General features: G+C 35.9%; 1 pseudogene; it reads right to left on the bottom strand.

Annotated features, from left to right (window-relative positions):
• Positions 1-8801: 8801 nt before the first annotated feature.
• LOC141826374 (proline-rich receptor-like protein kinase PERK15) overlaps positions 8802-11080 on the bottom strand; it is a 4277-nt pseudogene continuing 1998 nt past the window's right edge.

Below are 11080 nucleotides of genomic sequence, written 5' to 3' on the forward strand. Positions count from 1 at the left end.
TTTTCCCCGTGGATATTTTCATGGGTATCCCCATACCCATACTCATCCCCATCCCCGTCTTATTTTTTTAAAATATTAATTTAAATATATATATATTATAAAATCCTTACAAAATAACATTATAAAACCAAATATTAAACTCTAAAACAAAACATTATCTCTAAAACAACATCCAACTAATGCATAATCGATACAATAAGTTTGAAGTTCTTCCATTCTTCAATTTTTCAAAATTTTGACACCACTTATCCTACAAAAGAAAAAAAATAAAAAGAGTTAACTATAAGATGGGTCGGGTTCGGGGATGGGGACGGAGAATATTTGGAATACCATCCCCGACCCATCCCCGTTTTCCGAGATTCGGGGATTCCCCATCCCCATCCCCGCTTTCTCGGATTCGGGAATTCCCCGGTCAAAATGGGTTCGGGGAACGGATTCCCCATCGGGTCCGGGTCTAATTGCCATCCCTAATTGGGGAAAGCCTTGAGGTTGCGATTTCCACACGAAGGAACCTAACAGCACTAGGGTTTGCAATTGAGCTCGTCTATGGAACCCTCGGCCTCAGCCCTCTCTTATATAGCCTTCGTCAGCGCAAGAAAAACGACGAAAAACTCAGCTATCAGCGGTGAGAACAGCGGCGGCGAACGCGATCATCGTGCGCGCGAGGAAGAAGTCGCAGCGCTCGATTCGGCTCGGGTCGCATGGGCCAGGCCCGGAGGAAAAGAAAGGATCTCAGTTTACTTGAACTGGGGTTGGGCTTACTACTGTAGCAAACCATCTTTACTTTTGGTTCGCTTGATTTGGTGACCAAACGACCTCCGATTTTACCTAAACCAGTTTTGTTCAATTTGTCTTCGCAAGACAAATCTTCTCATCCCTTTTATTTTGTCAAAACTTCTTCCATCACGAACCAAACCAAGTTGGTTCAATTTGGTTCAAAACTGACTCGTTTGATTCACTAACCAAACAATCTCTAATTTGACCCAAATCGATTTCGTTCATTTAATATTCGCAAGAAGAGTTCCATTCTCCCCCACTAGCAAAATTTCTCGTATCTAACATTCTTCCCCACTAGTAAAATTTCTCGTATCTAACATTCTCCCCCACTAACAAAAAATTTGGTCCCTAAATTTTCTATCTACGTACTATACTGCAGACATACCATAGTAATTCAAATTATACTTCGAATGACCGATCCCTCGTTCCGCTGTGCCTCCACTCTGGTCATAGCATCAACGTGTCCGAATTCGCACTGACCGGCTGGGTAGCTGAATGGGACACAGTCTGCCTCCGCTCTGGCTGAAGCTGACTCTGAGATATTGATGTCGACTGATGAATATACTGATGTACAAGGTCATAATAAAATCAAAGATCCTCCGCTAATATTACTACTATAAATTTCTAAGAAACGAATAAGATATACAAGTTAGTCTTACTTACAATGCTTGGAGAGCTCATGCTACTGTCTGTCCCATCTCACAATCTAGATCAAGTAAATCAAAATACGATGAAAATCCAAACGAAATAATATGGACTTTGCAACCTAGGACTCAACTTAACATGTTCTGATACCAATAAAATTGGCATCAGATAAACCAAAAATCCAACGACAATCTAAAAGAAACTAAAATGGACTCCGAAATCATGCTTTGATACCACTCAATTGTCACATCCCGAGAGACGATTGCCCTAAAAATTTTGGCAGCATCTCCCCTGTAACAATTCAACTTTTTCTTGAATACATTATTAACATATAGGCCCACACGACCGCTCTACAATACAACATATGTATTCAACAAGGCTAAACTACATACATAAGGGCTCACACGGCCACAACCATATATACAACACATGCATCAACTACGTAACAATGAAAATCTCAAAGCACATTGATAGTGCTCACAACAACATCAAACAACAACTCCACCACGAAGCCAAAACATGAACATCACAAGACTAAAATCACCAAACTACGCAAATATGCACAAAACTCCACAAACCACACATCAACAACTCCTCTTGCTGTGAGATGGGGGCAGTCCGACAGAACTCCAAGCTTCAAGATAACATCCTTATCTGCTACCTGAGGAGACAGAAAAACTTCAGGGTCTGGGTGGTGAGTATAACATACTCAGTGGGTACTAGAATGGAAGTGCACAACATATACATATAAGGAGTCAACGGGATATACAGTCTTCATACGATACATAACGAACAAGGTCAATATACTACATACAAATAACAGGTATCATGTAATACGAGAATAATGCATGTCATGTCACACAATGCAACAATCATATAACAACAAGGCAACAACCATAATCATATAACAACAAGTGCAACAACCATAAATGTAGTAAATAACAACCAACAAATGCATGTACATATGTTATGCATGGTCACTGTCTGCACTCGCCATCCCCAGTCACCCACCCATTATAGTGAACTGGGGCGCACGACAGGACAACTGCACACCCTCCAACAAAAGACCACTACACGTGAGTGGGAGTGGGGAAAATATCACTATCTGCACTCAACATCCCCAAACACCCACACTGTGCAGTGAACTGGGGTGCACGACAAGAATCACCCGCTTCAACAAAAGACTAGCTACACGTGAGGGGGAGGGGCAGTATTCCAGGAGAGCTATCTAGCTAGTCCTGGTAGCATCCACACAGGCAGTGCTATAATGCTCTTACCCACACAGGCAGTGAGAGTTAACAACAACAACATGTTATGATGCTATGATGCACAGTTCAACAGATAACTACTATATCTACCAAGATATACACAACATCAATCATAATAAGTCAGCACAGATGAACAACAATTAATGAGACTGTATTGATGACAATGAGATCATATCAAGGTCAACAGTAAGTATCAAGCAATGAATGTAATAAGAATAGCAATAGGATAATCATGCATTACAAAAAGACATGTGTTGACCAAGCACAAGAGTACCCACCTGATAGAACGAATTATCGACATAAGAAGAACCCCCAATAACATCCTCCGTACATACTAGGATCCACAAATCAAGGTCTTGCACGTTATAACATACAACACCCTCTAAAGTCTTACACAATATTATATTAAATTTTACAACAAAGTAATTCCCAATCGAATCTAAAGTAACCTAACCAAATCCAACTAAATTATTTCCACACCTAATCTAATTAACACAATTCGGCCAGATCTAATACTTACCTAACCAATCTAATTAACACAAGTTAATTGCAACATCTACAACCAAAATAAAATCATAAATTAAACCAATCTCCACCAAAACAACAGACTCTTAACTAATCCAAACAACCATTAAACAACAGAATTACTTGATCTTAACTGGTGGAATCCAGCGGTAAAGCCTTGAACGACTGGAGCAGATCAACTCCAATCAATCCTAGGTCCACCGAATCCCGACAACAACAACCCAAACCATTGAACACCACTCAACTGGATCTAAAGCTATCCTAAAAACAAAATAATAATACCTAATCTCAAACTAATAATCAAATGGAATCCAACACCTCCTTACCCAAATCCATAGAACAAATCAGCAAAAACCATAACAAAAACTTACCTCCTAACATTAGCTGGAGAGGGTTCAGGAATCAAAGCTTCCATGTAGGCTTCAGTTAATTCTCTCTTACTTTGATGGTTGATATGACTAGTTAAAGCCACATAGAACTTACGGCAAGAAACTAAAACAGTAATAACATACAAAAGAAGCACTCCAATGCGTCTTGGTTCCCACTTCTTAATGTCCTTCCAATTCTCCCACTTGTTCCACTCTAGAAACAAAGTCACCGACTCTAGCCGCAGTCTATCGACCACAATTCGTCCCCTATTAATTGCATCACGCGCTCGCTCGACCAATTCGTCAGTCTTGGTGCCATCAATGTCGATCTCGATCTCTTTCATGAGGCGCTCCACAAATCTGGTCACGAAATGCGTGGAACGCCGGCGGAGGGAGCCGGAGAAGTTCTCCCAGGTGAACTGTGTTGATCCGTCTCCTGTGCTCGAGGATGAAGTCGGCAGCCATGCCATCGTCGTTGATGGAGGAGAAGAAGGATGGAACACGTGCGTGCTCTGGAGAAATTGCGATCGGGGAAAGCCTTGAGGTTGCGATTTCCACACGAAGGACCGCAACAGCGCTAGGGTTTGCAATCGAGCTCGTCTATGGAACCCTCGGCCTCAACCCTCTCTTATATAGCCTTTGTCGGCGCGAGAAAAATGACAAAAAAACTCGACTATCAGCGGTGAGAACAGCGGAGGAAGAAGTCGCGACGCTCGGTTCGGCTCGGGTTGCATGGGCCAGGCCGGGAGGAAAAGAAAGGAGCTCGATTTACTTGAATCGGGGTCGGGCTTACTACTGTAGCAAACCATCTTTGCTTTTGGTTCGCTTGGTTCAATGATCAAACGACCTCCGATTTGACCTAAATTAGTTTTGTTCAATTTGTTTTCGCAAGACAAATCTTCTCACCCCTTTTATTTTATCAAAACCTCTTCCATCATGAACCAAACCAAGTTGATTCAATTTGATTCAAAACTGACTCATTTGGTTCACTAACCAAACAATCTCTGATTTGATTCAAATCGGTTTTGTTCATTTCGTCTTCGCAAGACGAGTTCCATTCTCCCCCACTAGCAAAATTTCTTATATCTAACATTCTCCCCCACTAGTAAAATTTCTCGTATCTAACATGTTTTCAATGCAACATATGTTTCTAGGTCTTTATATTTTAGCTCCTGTAAAAGCCTAGATAGGTCACCATAATCCTTTTCGAAATCACCTATCACCTTTATAGAGCTTTTTGACGTGCATTGTATGCTTTCCGATATGATATGCCTACTATAATCGTGCTCTCATCTCTCTCTAAATTGTTCTGGGTTTATAAATCTTGCAGATAGTAAATGACCTTCAATTTGAGAATCTATAAAAGAAGTTGTGCATGCAGGATGATTAGTTGTTCCTAAGCCAAGACTACACAGGTGTTCATTTAAATATTTTATAACAATCAACTGTATTTCTCCCATTGCAATTATTGCCCATGTGCAATTTTCTCCATCACAAATTGCTTTAACTATGCTTTTCCTCAAGTTCTTTATTTTGTAAATGAATTGCCTCTTCATAGCATACATAGTAAGTGCATCTTTAAAATATTTTTAGGTTGGTAATACCTACACAAGAATCAATAGTTTTTTAAGTTACTACTACTACCATTGACTAGAGTGAAGAATTTTAAAGTTAAAGAAAATTACATTACATCACTACTTCAATTGAGTGCAGATTACAAGTAGTAGATTGATGATAGGTCCATCAGTCAATTACAAGTGCACATTACTTATCGACTGATAAAGGGTACAAGTAGCAGATTGATGATAGGTCCATTAGCCGGTTTATACTAACAGACTGTGTTACTGCTCTCCCAAAGACCAGCAATAACATGTTGCTGATCAAAGTGAGATCAATAACACGTTGTTGTTAATATGTTGAATACCAGCAACAACATGTTGTTGATATGCTAAAGACCAGCAACAAGGTGTTGTTGCTCTTCCAAAAACTAGGAACACGGTCCTCTCTAGACCATTTCCATGGCAGCTACTACTGGCATTGATTGGAGTGAATAATATGAAAGTTAAAGAAAAATACATTACATCACTACTTCAATTGAATACAGATTACATTATAGAACGTAAAAAAATATCATTAAACTACTATTTTAAAATATTTTTTTTAACTTATTAAAGATTAAATTTACATTACCTTACCAATAAAAAGTTCATCCCTCCCATCTGGTTCTTGCCCTTGCAATGGAATAAGTGTTGAATTCATTACATAGGCATCTTCAACTAATGAAAACACATCTTCAAGCTCACTATACTCATTGAATATCACTAGCGGATCTATTGAATAGTCCATATCATTCGCTATAAATTCATCAGTGGACACATTTCTTTCAATTTCTGTTAACATTCTAATGTCGTAATATTCTGGTTTAGTCGACATATCTACAAGCATTTATTCTAAACTCTAGCCTACAACACCCTCAATACTAATAGCTTCTTTTTTGAAATTGTATCTAATATTCATACTCTCTCCAGTAACTCACCACAACACTAGTAGAACCGGAAGATATTATTTTACTACCACTAGTATTTATGTTTGATGTATCATCACTGAATCAGTTTTATATTTGTGAATCAATCGATTCTATCTTACATGAGAGTACTTCATGCGAAAATGGATCATTGCGTTGATGCAACCGCAAATAACAATCACTTCTATTAAATATGTGAGTATTATATACCACACTAGCCAAGTGAAGGAAATCAATATATCATCACATGTTCATAAATTTTAGTTACACATTTCAAAATTTAACATTTCACAAACAAACAACTTTAAACTCGTAACCACATAATTTATTGATTAATTAAGGGTATTGCCAATGAAAATTTGAAGATAAAAATGGAAGATCAATAAAGTCCAGATGCATAATATTACCAACACAAGATAATCGATATTTTACTAAACCATGTTCGCAAGGTTCCATATAATGTTAATTTATACATCATATTAATTCATTTACAAATTAGTAGAAGAAAACTTATATGTTGTTCATGAGATTTATTAGAACGTAAAAACTCGACCATAATATGATTTCAACTATCACTACTACTATGATTAGTTTTTCTACAATGATAAAAATAATATTAAGCAATATTATGAAGATGTCTCAGGCTACAATATTGACCTACCTGACAAAGATCTACCAGGCTTACACCCAGCGGCCATTACCTTGCTTGAACACTGCTTTAATACAATAACAGAGAATTGGAAAAGTCACTGTGTGGAGCGAGGTTTCATTAGTTTCAACTATGGGGTCAGAAGGGAGGTGTGTCAGGAGCAACTACTTCTTGAACACTAGAGGAGACATAAACTGCATTGTTCGTCGGAGAAGAAGCTGCAATGTAGCTATGTTTGTTAGGTTTTCTCTGATTTCCTTTTCCATGAACAATAAGTTTAAAAGTTCGTTGGATATGAAACTTCATCGGAGCGACAATTTTAACCTATGATCCGTTCCCCATTTTCTCTGGCAAGAAGTTGCCCCGTTCGCCAAAAAATACTACGCCCCGACCTGACATTTGTCAGCTTATCTCCATTCATCTTTTTCACTCAATAGAAGATCACCGTTCACCAGAAAAATATGTTACACCTTTTGTCGAAAAATATGCTGCATCATTCATCGATCGTCGCCTTTAGTTTGTACGAAGGTCGCTTTCTCTTAGAAATGCTTTGAAATGCGGTTCGGATTGATCTTTTCTTCAGATGCACATGACATTGTCGTGCCAACAGGATTAAGGGTAAAATGAGAATTGAACTCACACCAAGCTACGTGATTTGGCCAATCTTAAAACTAGGTACGCGATTTGGGTAATAACCACCTTCACTGTTTGAGAAATTGCTGAAAGGTTATTGTTGTGAGGGTTCAAATCCATATAACAATATTGTTGGGAAAGAGTCAACCTTATTGCTCTGACATTAAATGGGCAATTGTTTCATATCCAATGTGATGTAGGAACACCTCGTGGTCAAGACCAAAAGAGGCTATTGTAATTATAGGTTTTTGTGCTTCATCTCCTTCGTAATGTTTGCGTGATGGTTGTAGACATTGTTGCAAATCTTTGATGATCATGTATTTATCTTGCAAATACTAAACTCAAATCAATATTAGTAATATCTGTGAGTGTGTATATTCATAGTGAAATTAAAATAATCAATATTACAATGCTAGCACTAGCAATAATATGATTTGAAATAATCCTTCCTATACTATGGCCCTTTCGCTAAGTCTCAACAATTCAATGACAAGATCTCACAAGAATAAAACTTTAACCTAACAATTAAAATTCTTTTATCAACTCTCTCTTCTATGATACAACGGATCCAAAGAGAAAAACTTATATATTACTAGAGAGCTTTAGCTGCAAGGATGAAATCTTATCTAATATGGCAGAAATTTGTTACCTTCGCGTATCATATAGGATAAAATCATAAAGTCGGTTCATCCTTAGGATTAGAAAAATATTTTAAAATATTTCTTAAACGAACGTGTATATTGAAACAGAATCTCATATTTCAGAATATTTTCTAAACGGACGTTATTATTTCAGAGATCAACTCTATAAAAGGTTGTCCATACTCATGGGCACATATATCTACACATCAACCCTAATTTCTCTAAGTAATTAAACTCTTTTCTCACGTAAAATCCTAACTTGAGCGTCGGAGTGACTTACGGAGATTTACCTCCGGCATCATTCTAACTTTCTTTTTGAGTGCTTTTCAGATATCTTCATCTCTCCGGACAACTATCTTTGAGGAGCATACACGTCAGCAGTTGGACCGGTGATTTGATCATCCACAATGTATTAACTAGAACGCTATCTTTTACCTTCAAGATTAATTTAATTACCTTGCAAGAAAATCATTAAACACAAACACCCAACTTAAAGTATTTGTCAAACATCCAATCATGTACAATTCTATAAAGAACCATTGATCTTTATACAATTAATTAAATCTTGTTCCAAAATGAAACATTTTAGTCACAAACTGTACATAATACAAAAAGAAATGTTTATGTAAATAAACTAAAATAAAACTATATCTTTCTTTTTAAAAAAATAACAAAATTGTCACAACAAACTAATAACTAAACCCAAAGTTAAAAAAGAAAAAAGAAAGAAAGGCCACCTATACTAACATTAATCAACCACAAAAGATCGATCTAATGATCGCTTTCATTGTATCCAAAACTTCAATGATTAAACTCATTGGAATTTTCATGGTCAATGCTAAAGCTTCCATTAGAGAATGCCATTTTGTGAAGCTTATGAATTTCAGCAGAGTATTGACCAGAGTTGTAGATCATACTTTGTCCAAATTTTATGCCGTTGGAGAGATCACTCAAGCTTTCATCATTATCCAATGCTCTCATTACCTAAAACAATGGGTGATATACCTTTTAAAATCATGCACAAATTCTAATTAATGAAATTTAAATATAAAATTCGATACAATGATCAATAAGTTTCTTCATCAGTACTATCAAACAACTAAATATGCATACTTGAACATTAGAAATGATCAAACTCATATGAAAAATATTAAAACAAGAGGTGCTTAATAAAAATTGAGTATATTTACATACTTGCACCATTCTTGGCCGTTTGGGAGCAGAATGACGAACACAAGCAGCAGCAGCTTCAATCATACGTAGCATACCAACTTTGGGAAAATTGTTCTCCAATCTAGGATCTACTAATTCATCAAAATTACCTGTCTCGAGGGCATGAATCAAGAGTGGTCGAGCCTATAAAATGATTGAAATGAATAATTTAACATATATACATGAAAAATTGGACTACAAACTTCTACTGCAACATATATGACACTCAAACAAAGGTCAATATTCGTTTTATCACTACCACCATAGTTATTGTACCCTTAATTCAAAAGTTTCACTCATGACCCATTATTACATAAACTTTCACCACCTTACTCTAATAAGCATATGATTATATTTTTTCTATGTAAACAATATATATTTTTAACACACATTGTAATGCTAAGATTTGGTGAATTGACTATTCGAATTGTCTAATAAAGTTAAATTCATAATAATACATAGGGAAATCTTTAACCCTTCCATTTTGTAATGTAATTAATAGTGATTATAAGGATAAATGAACAATAAAAATAACCTCAATAAAATATTTTGATCACTAAAGATAAGACAATTTCACTCACCCACCAACAATTATATTTATTACACTTTTATCACTCTTCCAATTTATTTCTTGTACACTTTGAACACTTATATTGTCTACTAATAAATTGCCAAAACAACTCTAACTATTGTCTTGACTAGGTAGGGCATCCATACATAAGCTTAAAAGTTATGTGCATTGTGTGAAAAATTGTATGATGACATGAAACAATACTTGTCAATTTCGATGTTGCTCCTAGATTCATAGGTGAGAGGGAGTGCGAGACCACAAGAGGCATAGAAAAGAAATATTGTGATAATGGGAAGGAATGGTTGTGATAGACTAAAAAGTTATTATTTTGCTTATGTTGTTATTCTAATGATTGTGAACTTGTGTTGTGGTGTTTTTAAGTTATCGGGGTTAGGGTTAGGGTTATGGTACATTAAGTGAACTTGTGTTGTGATGTAGCTAGAATACAAATAATAACTACAATTGGTGTGCATATAAGTTACCCTAAGTCTTATGTTAGAAAAATTGAATTGATCAAAATTTTGAAGGATAGATACAGGAAAACAAATTAAACTAAAGTGATTTAAAATATCAGAAAAATAATACTAATGAGAACAAGTTTATGAGAGTTCAATGATCAAATATGAACCTTATAGTTGGCATTAATTACTTTAACTTCATGCATATGTTGATTATTATTTTATTTAAGATGCCTTGATTAAAGCTGTATAATCTCGTGTAGAAAACAATTATAATTAATTTATAGAATTGATGACAATAATAATTAAATTAAATAGTAAAATTAAACATACCCATTCAACTAAGCTCTCATCTCCTAGAGGACGAGATGTGTCTACGGGTTTACGCCCAGTTATTAACTCTAGAAGCACAACACCAAATGAATACACATCGGATCTGTCTGTCAATTTTCCACTAGAAGCATATTCAGGTGCCAAGTATCTAAAATGAGAATAAAATCATACAATGTGTTAGTTATTTAAAATTATAAAATAAAAAAAACATAAAATTTCCCTAAGAGACGACGATATGAAAGTTTTTCACAAGTAAACAAAAAAAAAAAAAGCTTTACCCAAATGTCCCCATAACTCTAGTTGACACATGTGAATTAGCATCATTTGCTAGTTTTGCCAATCCAAAATCTGCAACCTGTTGATATATCAAAGCCTTAGAAATCATGCTAAACAAACTATTTAAGAATTTAGTTGTTCATTCTTCGTTCGAAAATGATCATGAAGATATAATATTGCCTGAGCTTCAAAAGATTCAT

This window comes from Curcuma longa, chromosome 4 (assembly GCF_044706935.1).
Source record: "Curcuma longa cultivar G26 ecotype Majalengka, Jawa Barat chromosome 4, ITB_CL_G26_1.1, whole genome shotgun sequence".
NCBI classification, from domain to species: domain Eukaryota; kingdom Viridiplantae; phylum Streptophyta; class Magnoliopsida; order Zingiberales; family Zingiberaceae; genus Curcuma; species Curcuma longa.